The 9,333-nt window shown below is 37.0% G+C and overlaps 1 long non-coding RNA gene across 1 annotated transcript; it reads right to left on the bottom strand.

Moving 5' to 3' along the window:
- Positions 1-6,494: 6,494 nt before the first annotated feature.
- On the bottom strand, positions 6,495-7,450 carry LOC116663710. The gene is made up of 2 exons (XR_004319998.1): positions 7,413-7,450; positions 6,495-6,638 (listed from the first exon to the last, which is right to left on the bottom strand). It is a non-coding gene; the product is annotated as an uncharacterized LOC116663710 (long non-coding RNA).
- Positions 7,451-9,333: the final 1,883 nt, after the last annotated feature.

Below are 9,333 nucleotides of genomic sequence, written 5' to 3'. Positions count from 1 at the left end.
GTAAGTCATGTTGATAGATGCACCTGGAAGTGATGTGGTGAAAATGGTAAGTTACCTCTGTGGTATTCCTCCCAGTCTAATCACAAGGACAATAACAGACAAATCCCAACTGATGGGCATTTTACAAAACACATGCCCAGTACTCCTCAAAAACAAGAGAAGTCCGAGAAATTGTCATGCCCAAGAGGGACCTAAGACATGATGACTAAAGGTAATGTGGTACCCTGAATGGACTCCTGAAACAGAAAGAGGGCATTAGGTAAAAATGAAGGAAATGTGAATAAAATAAGGACCTTGCTTGATAATAATGTACCTATAACAGTGTTGGTTCACTAGATGTGATAAATATACCATAATCATGTCAGATGTTAGTAAAATGGGAAACTGGGAGTGGGGCACATGGAAAGTTTCTGTACTGTCTTTACAATTTTTCTATACATCTAAGGCTATTCCAAAATTAAAATTCTATTAGAATGAGTATTCCCAGTCTATGCTAATCCAATGGAATCATACTAGGTCATGAGTGGAACTCAGCCACCTGTGTATCTAACAAGACCCTCAAGTTTGAAAACTACTAGTTTAGGCCTAACCTTGAACCCCTGCTACACTTGAAAGGCGAGACCCTTTAGGCCACCTGCTTGGCAGCCACAAAGACACAGACCCTTCAACAGAGAGGGATATTCAGAATATCCAAGAGTAAATGTTCAACTTCTAGAACAAAACAGGCAATTCCTTTCTTGTGTATATCTTCTTAACACCAAATGCCTTTGGATAGAAATCACCAGTTCAATGTTTTGCCCCCAAATTGAGTATGAAGCTGTGCAATAACGATGCTAATAGAGTTCCCTCTAATGAAATATCTGGACTGCATTTTTGTGTTTCTATCATTAATGAAGTAAAACATATGGTGATTTAATTTTTCTTACTTCTTGGCTCCCACTGTTACCACCATGATCACTTGGAGTAAAAAAAAGTAACAAAATCAATATTTATAAAGATTTTCCATGGCTCCATGTCAATTTTTCATCAGGCTTGAAAGAGCGAAATGATTATTTCCTGTAATGGATTTCTGATATGAGTATACAGAAATGCAGCCATTCATTAGTTGAATTCAGATAGATCGGGGGCAAGTTATATTGCAAGCTGTAGCAACACATGCAGCACCTGAAGAAAGCAGCATGGGGCAATGGAAAGAAAATTAAACCAGAGATCAGAGGCCCAGGCAGTAGACCATGGTGCAGTTACTTGCTACCTGTGTGACTCTGGAAAAGGGATCTGGACTCAGTTCAACACCAGCAAAATGTGCAGTTTGGAATAGATGACTTTTTAAATCTCCCTGAGCTCTGGAATTTTGAGTGTGGAATCTCAAAGCTAAGAGTTAATCTTGCACCTAGTGTCGCAGCATGAAGACTTGTATTTATAAGCTCGAAATAATTCCTAACGAATCATTCAGAAACTAATCACAAAATGTGGGTGTAAAACTTCAGCTGTCTTAATCCTTGAGAATTATATCCTACACAATGAATGAAAGAGACACCACCGGTATCAAAGCCTGTTTAAAGATGCCTTTAATTCCTTTTGGATGCTGCCACGTGAGACAGTGAAAGACCCTAGAATGAAAGCTGACAATGAGTAGGGAAAAGAAAAGCCCCATAAAGCAGATGTTTTAAACATGAAGCAGGTGTTGATGTTTATTTATACCTGGCTGCTTTATAGATTGACAGTGTTACAATTTCAAAGCAGGAGTTCTCCCCATAGACAAAGGACAAAGGAAACAGACAAGTCACAAAAGAAATAAAAGCAGTAAACGAGCATATGGAATAATGCTCGCCCCAACTAATAAACAGATGTGCAAATTAAATCAACATAAAAGGAGGTACCGTTACCCCCTGCCTTTGGTATATACCTGAATGATGACACAGATATGGTGAAACTATATTCTCATACATCTTTCCTAGAAAGAGCATAAATTGGTACAAACCTTTTGAAAAATATTTAGTGATGTACATGAAGTGTGATTTAGATATTCATGTTTTGATTCTGTAATTCCACTAAGAACGCAGGACAAAGCAATGTGCATGAAGATGTTCATTACAGAGGAAAATTGGAAACAACTTCTAAATGTCCAAAAATAGATGAAAGGTTATAAAATTTGTTATATCTACTCAATTTAATTTGCAACTTTGTAAAAATGATGCTTTCAGAGGGTACTTAGTAACAGAAAATGTTTATAATCTGTGAAATGTGGTAAACTGTCAGTTCATGAATATATCTTTGGCTTACACAATGGTTTTAAATTTTAAATTTAGTAACCAACACTTTAAAATTGCTAAAATTCATGTAAAAATCATGTTTGATTAGCTCTTGTGAAAAAATATCAGAGTAACTGGCAAAACTGAGCCCTTTTGCATGACAATAATCATTTGGAGCTGAGTAGTAACTGCTCCCTTTAGTGTAAGGAACGCATAACCCTCTTTGATCCACAGTGCCCACCCAGTTATCTTGAGAGGAATTTGAGCTCACGACTCTTCATCTAAATTTAATAATCAGCATATAAAAGTTGACATATAAATTTCAAATATGCACAAAAAAATGAATTCTCCCAAAATGTTATGAATAGTTACATTAAAATTCTAGTATTATGGGTGGTTTTTACTATTTAAAATTTTTCTGCATTACTTTTATATTTTAAAAATGGGGTAGAAGTTAGCCTAAGTCAATGTGACCTTTCAGCAAACATCCAGTCTTGAGTAAATATCAGTGGTCTCCAGGAATACCTTGGAAGCCCTCTCCACTCTCCTTCAGGAAGCTTTTAAACTAACTCTGGGGGCCCGTGTACAAACATATGCTAACCATCAAGTGTCTGACCTTTTAAAAGGCAAGGGACATTTCAGGCTCTCAGATGCTCGGCTTCTTAAGTATCAGGCCTTTTAGCTGGAAAACCCAGATCTAACTCTCTCCGTTTGTGGGACACTCAATCCTGCTACACTCTGTCCATCACCAAACGAGTCTCTTCCCTTTCACCTATGTCATGAGACCCTATGCATTTCTCTAGGAGCTAGAGCAGATCTCACCGACCAGCCCCTGGAAAACCCTGATGAGGTCTGGTTCATCGATGGGAGCCACATATTCTTGTGAACCTCTTAGCGATCTGCGAGTGCTTTCCAAGCAACACTCCAGTGAGACTCTTCCCTCGCCCTAGGGGCCTATGGATCCCTGTTAGATAAACCTCCTTCTTAAATGTCTCCTGGTTCAAACCTTTTCTCTTTTAGGGCCCCCACCAAACTCTTTTAATACTAATTGAAAATGCCTCTGACATTAGGGTCCCTCTTTTTACTCCTCCTTTACTTCACTGGACTAACACTCCAACATCTGCATTCAAAAACCTAAACCAACAGAAAGCACAGAAATCAAATTTTTTAAGACCCTTGTTTGCTCCTTTCATCCTTCGGCTAGGATAAGCTCTAGATATGTGACCTCTATCTTTGCAACCTTCTTGTGAAAAGTATTTCTTCTCATCTGGAGATAAACTTGAAATGATTATATCACAAGGGAATCAACCAATCACCCAAGACCACTTATATATAGACCAGCCGCTCGATGAACACCGACCCTTCACTCACATCCTGCCCAAGGACAGCCAGCTAGTCCGGGAGCCCAACGAGCTCCATTATCGCAACAGATCAGCAGGAAGTAGGTAGAGTGGTCCTCGCGCTCTACGTCCCCAAGATTTGGGGTCTTAAGACTAGAGGGGGGAATGCTAGGTAGCTTAGATAGAAATGAGCATTGAGCAAAGGGAGAGGAAGGGGAAAGGAAAAATCCAGAACACAAGATACCTGAGCTCTCAATCAACCAGAGCTCAGGGAAACTGAGTTGTCAGTCAGTCAGTCAATCAATCCTGAGGCCTGGGGGTGGAGGCCTGTCATGTGTCTATGATAGAAAAGAGAGAACGAGAGACAAAATGTGTGCATCGTTCTCTGACTTAATTTGACCACAGAACCCTTTTTCATGAGATTAATATTCCTTGCAACACATGTTTGGATAATGCTAGCGATGGAGGCACGAATGTTTGGTAAGGCTAAATAACTTGTCCAAGAGCACAGAACTTTTTAGAGCCAACACTGTGACTACAACTCCATCCCTAAGGTCTTCTGTGTCTCAGGTAAAGAAGAGACATTTAAAAGTGAGTCAAGGGATGACCTCTCCACAGCCCTGGGTCTCACAATACTTGTGACTGTTTTATTTTTTTATTTTTTAATAATGGCCAGCCAGCTTTTTGATAACTGAGATAAAGAGAAATATTTCCTAATATTATATTTTAAAGCTTTGATAAGACTTTTATAGGCATATATAAATATTAGAAATCAGAATTCCTTTCTATATTTTTTTTAATATGTTGAAGTTGAAGGCATTTAACCTTTGTGGCATTTTGAGTTAATTGGCCTGTTAAAAAAAACTGTTTAATTATATACCTTTATAACTATTTCCTACAAAACAGATTTATGATTTTTCTTACAGAGAACAAACCTTTTTTTCTTGATCCATAATGTTAAACTTCAGAGTGCAATAAGGGATTACCTGTGAGCTTTGACCCTGAGGAATGGGCCAAAACATAGGTCTAGACTAGATCTGAACATGGCAATGCTGTCTAAGGGTTAAGGTGTTGCTCAGCTGATTCTCTTTAGGAGCTAAGCACAGGCTGTTTTGCTGTGGTGGGATCGTGAATAATCACAGCATCAGGAATGAGGACTCTCCCTTTCCAGAAGAAGAGTTATGGAGGAGGAACATGTAGATAATTTGGCACTGCTTTCCTGAGCCAAATTTAGTAGAGTTTTTCTAAATTGTTGAATGAATAAGACTGTTGCTACCCATTTGGAACTTTCTAGATTGATTTTCTAGTGATATTGCCTCTTTGAAGCAACGTGACAGCGTTTTACAGGTCTCAATTTTTGCCAGACATCCTTTACTATCAGGAGCTTTGCTATTTTTGTGCAACGCACTAAATTTAATCTGCGTTTTCACATAGACTCTGATTCTAAAAATCAAAGTATCTCCCTTTCAGATTTATGGTGATGATGACTGTTTTATAAGTGTAAACAGTTCTAAAGTAATTTTTGTTACAGTATAATCTCATTTTTATTTTTTATAATTACATTTATTGGTGCTATATTATAAATGTGTCAGATGTGTTCATGGTTGTGCTAACCACGTTCACCTCCCAAGAGTCAGTGTGTGTGTCACAAAATATGTGTGTGTGATGTGTACAGTCTGCCAGACTTCCCAGGGACATCCCAGCTGAGACAGCCCCGGGGCCTCCCCTGTGCCAGGGAGGAGAGCTGCTGGCAATAGAAAGAAGTGTTTCCTGGTGGGTCAACAAGCTAGGTGTAGCTACTTTTATTATGATTTTTATTGTGATAAAAATAGCTGAAGAAAAAGAGCAGCAGTCTTTTGGGATGTTGTTTTTCATGTTTATTTTTAGAGGAAATCATGGATTTGTCAGTTTGTTATGTGAGTACTGTGAGAAGCTAAAAAATTAAAAGTATTACTTGTAATATATTTGGTGTATTTCTTTTTATTGAAGTATAGTTGATTTATAATGTTGGTTTCTTCTGTACAGCATGGTGATTCAGTTATATATATATATATATATATATATTTCATATTCCTTTTCATTATAGGTTTTTACAAGATACTGACTAGAGTTCCCTTTGCTATATGGTAGGTCCTTGCTATTTATTTTATATATAGTAGTTTGTATCTGCTAATTCCAAACTCCTAATTTATCCCTCCCTCCTCTTCCCCTTTAGTAACCATAAGTTTGTTTTCTATGTCTGAGTCTCTTTCTGTTTTGTAAGTAAGTTCATTTGTACTATTTTTTAGATTCCACATATAAATGATACCATGTAATATTTGTCTTTCTCTGATTTACTTCACTTAGTATGATAATCTCTAGACTGTATGGTGCTGCAAACGGCATTATTTTATTCTCTTTATGGCTGAGTAGTATATATACTACTAGTATATATACCACAACTTCTTTATCCAGTCATCTGTCGATGGACATTTAGGTTGTTTCCATGTCTTGGCTATTGTAAATAGTGCTGCTGTGAACATTGGGGTGCGTGTATCTTTTCGAATTGGAATTTTCTCCCAATATATGCCCAGGAGTGGGATTGCTGGATCATATGGTAAGTCTATTTTTAATTTTTTAAAGAATCTCCATACTGTTTTCCATAGTGGTTGCATCAAATTATATTTATCGTTTGTGGACTTTTTTTTTTTAAGTGTAGTCAGTTTATAATGTTGTGTTGTTTGTGGACTTCTTAATGATGGCCAGTCTGACAGATGTGAGGTGATACCTCATTGTAGTTTTGATTTGCATTTCTCTGATAATTAGCGATATTGAGCATCTTTTTATGTGCCTGTTGGCCATCTGTGTGTGTGTGTTCGTTGGAGAAATGTCTGTTTAGATCTTCCGCCCATTTTCTGGTTGGGTTGTTTGTTTTTTGTTACTGAGTTTCATGAGCTATTCATATATTCTAGAAGTTAAGCCTCTGTCAGTCACCTTGTTTGCAGATATTTTCTCCCATTCCATAGGCTGTCTTTTTATTTTGCTTATGGTTTTCCTTTGCTGCGTACTTGTTGTATTTCTGTTGTGTTCACTTGAATGGGTAAGTCACCCTGACATTGCCACGACATCCCATCACATGATCACTGTGCTTATATTTGGTATGTCTTTTTAAAAAATTATTTCATTTTTCTAATTTATTTTTAGTGTATTTTACAAAAGTATCTCTTGTGATGGATTGGGTAAGCAGAACTAGTCCATCGCTCCTGATAATTTAGAAGCACTGTCATGATTCCTGAGCTACAGTATAGTAGCTACAAGGCACATATGACTGGCTCGTGTTTTCATTTTTCAAGATAGATACCTAGGAGTGGAATTGCTGGATCATATGGTGGTTCTATTTTTAGTTTTTTAAGGAAACGCCATACTGTTTTCCAGAGTGGTTGCACCAATCTACATTTCCACCAACAGTGCCCAAGGGTTCCCTTTTCTCCACATCCTCTCCAGTATTTGTTATTTGTAGACTTGTCAATGATAGCCATTCTCACACATGACGTGATGCCTTATTGGGGTTTTGATTTGCATTTCTCTAATAATTAGAGATGTTGAGTGATGTTTCATGTGCCTGTTGGCCATCATTGTTTCTTCTTTGGAAAAATGTCTGTTCAAGTCAACTGCTCATTTTTTTATTGGGTTGTTTGATTTTTTGATATTGAGTTGTTGAGAGATATATACTGTTTGTATGTTTCAGATATTAACCCCTTGTCAGTCACATAATTTACAAATATTTTCTCCCACTCCATAGGTTGCCTTTTCATTTTGTTGATGGTTTCTTTTTGGGTACAAAGCTTTTAAGTTTGATTAGGTCCCATTTGTTTATTTTTGCTTTTATTTCTTTTGCCTTAGGAGACTGATTCAAGAAAATATTGCTATGATTTATTACAATGAGTGTTTTGCCTATGTTCTCTTCTAGGAGTTTTATGGTTTCATGTCTTACAGTTAGGCCTTTAAGCCATTTTGAGTTTATTTTTGTTTATGGTGTGAGGGAGTGTTCTAATCTCATTGTCTTACATGTGGCTGCTCAGCATGCCCAGCATACTTGTTGAAGAGACTGTCTTTTCTACGTTGTATACTCTTGCCTTTTATGTCATAAATTGACTGTAGGTGCATGGGTTTATTTCTGGGCTCTCTATTTCTGTTCTATTGATTTGTGTGTCTGTTTTTGTGCCAGTACCATGCTCTTTTGACTACTGCAGCTTTGTAATATAGTCTGAAGTCTGGGAGGGTTATGCCTCCAGCTTTGTTCATTTTTCTGAGGATTGCATTGGCAGTTTGGGGTCTATTTTGGTTCCATATACATTTTAGGATTATTTATTCTAGTTCTGTGGAAAATGTCCTGGATATTTTGATAGGGGTTGCATTAAGTCTTTAGGCTGCTTTGGTCATATGGATATTTTAACAATATCAATTCTTCTAATCCACGGGCATGGGATATTTTTCCATTTCTTTGACTCATCTTCAGTTTCCACTTCATCAATATTTTATAATTTTCAGCATGTAGGTCTTTCACCTCCTTGGTTAAATTTATTCCTTGGTATTTTATTATTTCTGATGTGATTTTTAGATGGGACTTTTTTTTTTACTTTCTCTTTTTGATATTTCATTATTAGTGTATAGAAATCTTTTGCATTTTGTGCGTATTAATCTTGTATCCCACAACCTTGCTGAGTTCATTTATTAGTTCTAATAGTTTTGGGGTGGAGACTTTAGGGTTCTCTATGTAGAGTATCATGTCATCTGCAAATAGTGACAGTTTCACCTCTTCCCTTCCAATTTGGATCCCTTTTCTTTCTTTTTCTTGTCTGATTGCTGTGGCTAGGACTTTCAGTACTATGAGAATGGCTATCCTTGTCTTGTTCCTGAATTTAGCAGCAAGGAAGCTTTCAGCTTTTCATCACTGAGTATTATGTTGGCTGTGGGTTTGTCATAAACAGTTTTTATTATGTTGAGATATGTTCCCTCTAGACCCATTTTGGTGAGAGTTTTTTTTATCATGAATGGATGTTAAATTTTGTCAGATACTTTTTCTGCATCTATTGAGATGATCATGTGGTTTTTATGTTTACTTTTGATAGTGTGGTGTATCACATTGATTAATTTGTGTATGTTGAACAATCCTTGTGACCCTGGAATAAATCCAACTTGATCATGGTGTATGATCCTTTTTATGTATTGTTGGATTTCGTTTCCTAATATTCTGTCGAGGATTTCTGCATCTATATTCATCAAAGATACTGGCTTGTAATTTTCTTTTTTTGGAGTGTCTCTGTCTGGTTTTGGTATTGAGGTAATGGTGAGCTTACAGAATGAATTTGGGAGTGTTCCCTCCTCTTTGATTTTCTTGGAATAGTTTGAGAAGGATAGGCATATGTTCTTCTTTATATGTTTGGTAGAATTCTCCAGTGAAGCCATCCAGCCCTGGATTTTTGTTTGCGGGGAGTTTTTAAAATTACAGATTCTGTTTCACTGCTAGTGATCAGTCTGTTCAAATTGTTTGTTTTTTTTCTTGACTCAGTCTCGGCAGGCTGTATGTTTCTAGAAATTTGTCCATTTCTTCTGGATTGTCCAGTTTGTTGGCGTATGACATTATTTATCATTTTCCCTCATCCTCTTCAATCTATGTTTTGATTAATTTTGTCCCTTAACTAACCCATATCTCCAACCAGTTAATGTATACAAGGGATGTTGGGACTGAAAGCTTTATT

Source organism: Camelus ferus, chromosome 5 (genome assembly GCF_009834535.1).
Source record: "Camelus ferus isolate YT-003-E chromosome 5, BCGSAC_Cfer_1.0, whole genome shotgun sequence".
Taxonomy (NCBI): Eukaryota; Metazoa; Chordata; class Mammalia; order Artiodactyla; family Camelidae; genus Camelus; species Camelus ferus.
This window is presented reverse-complemented; position numbering and strand designations above follow the sequence as displayed.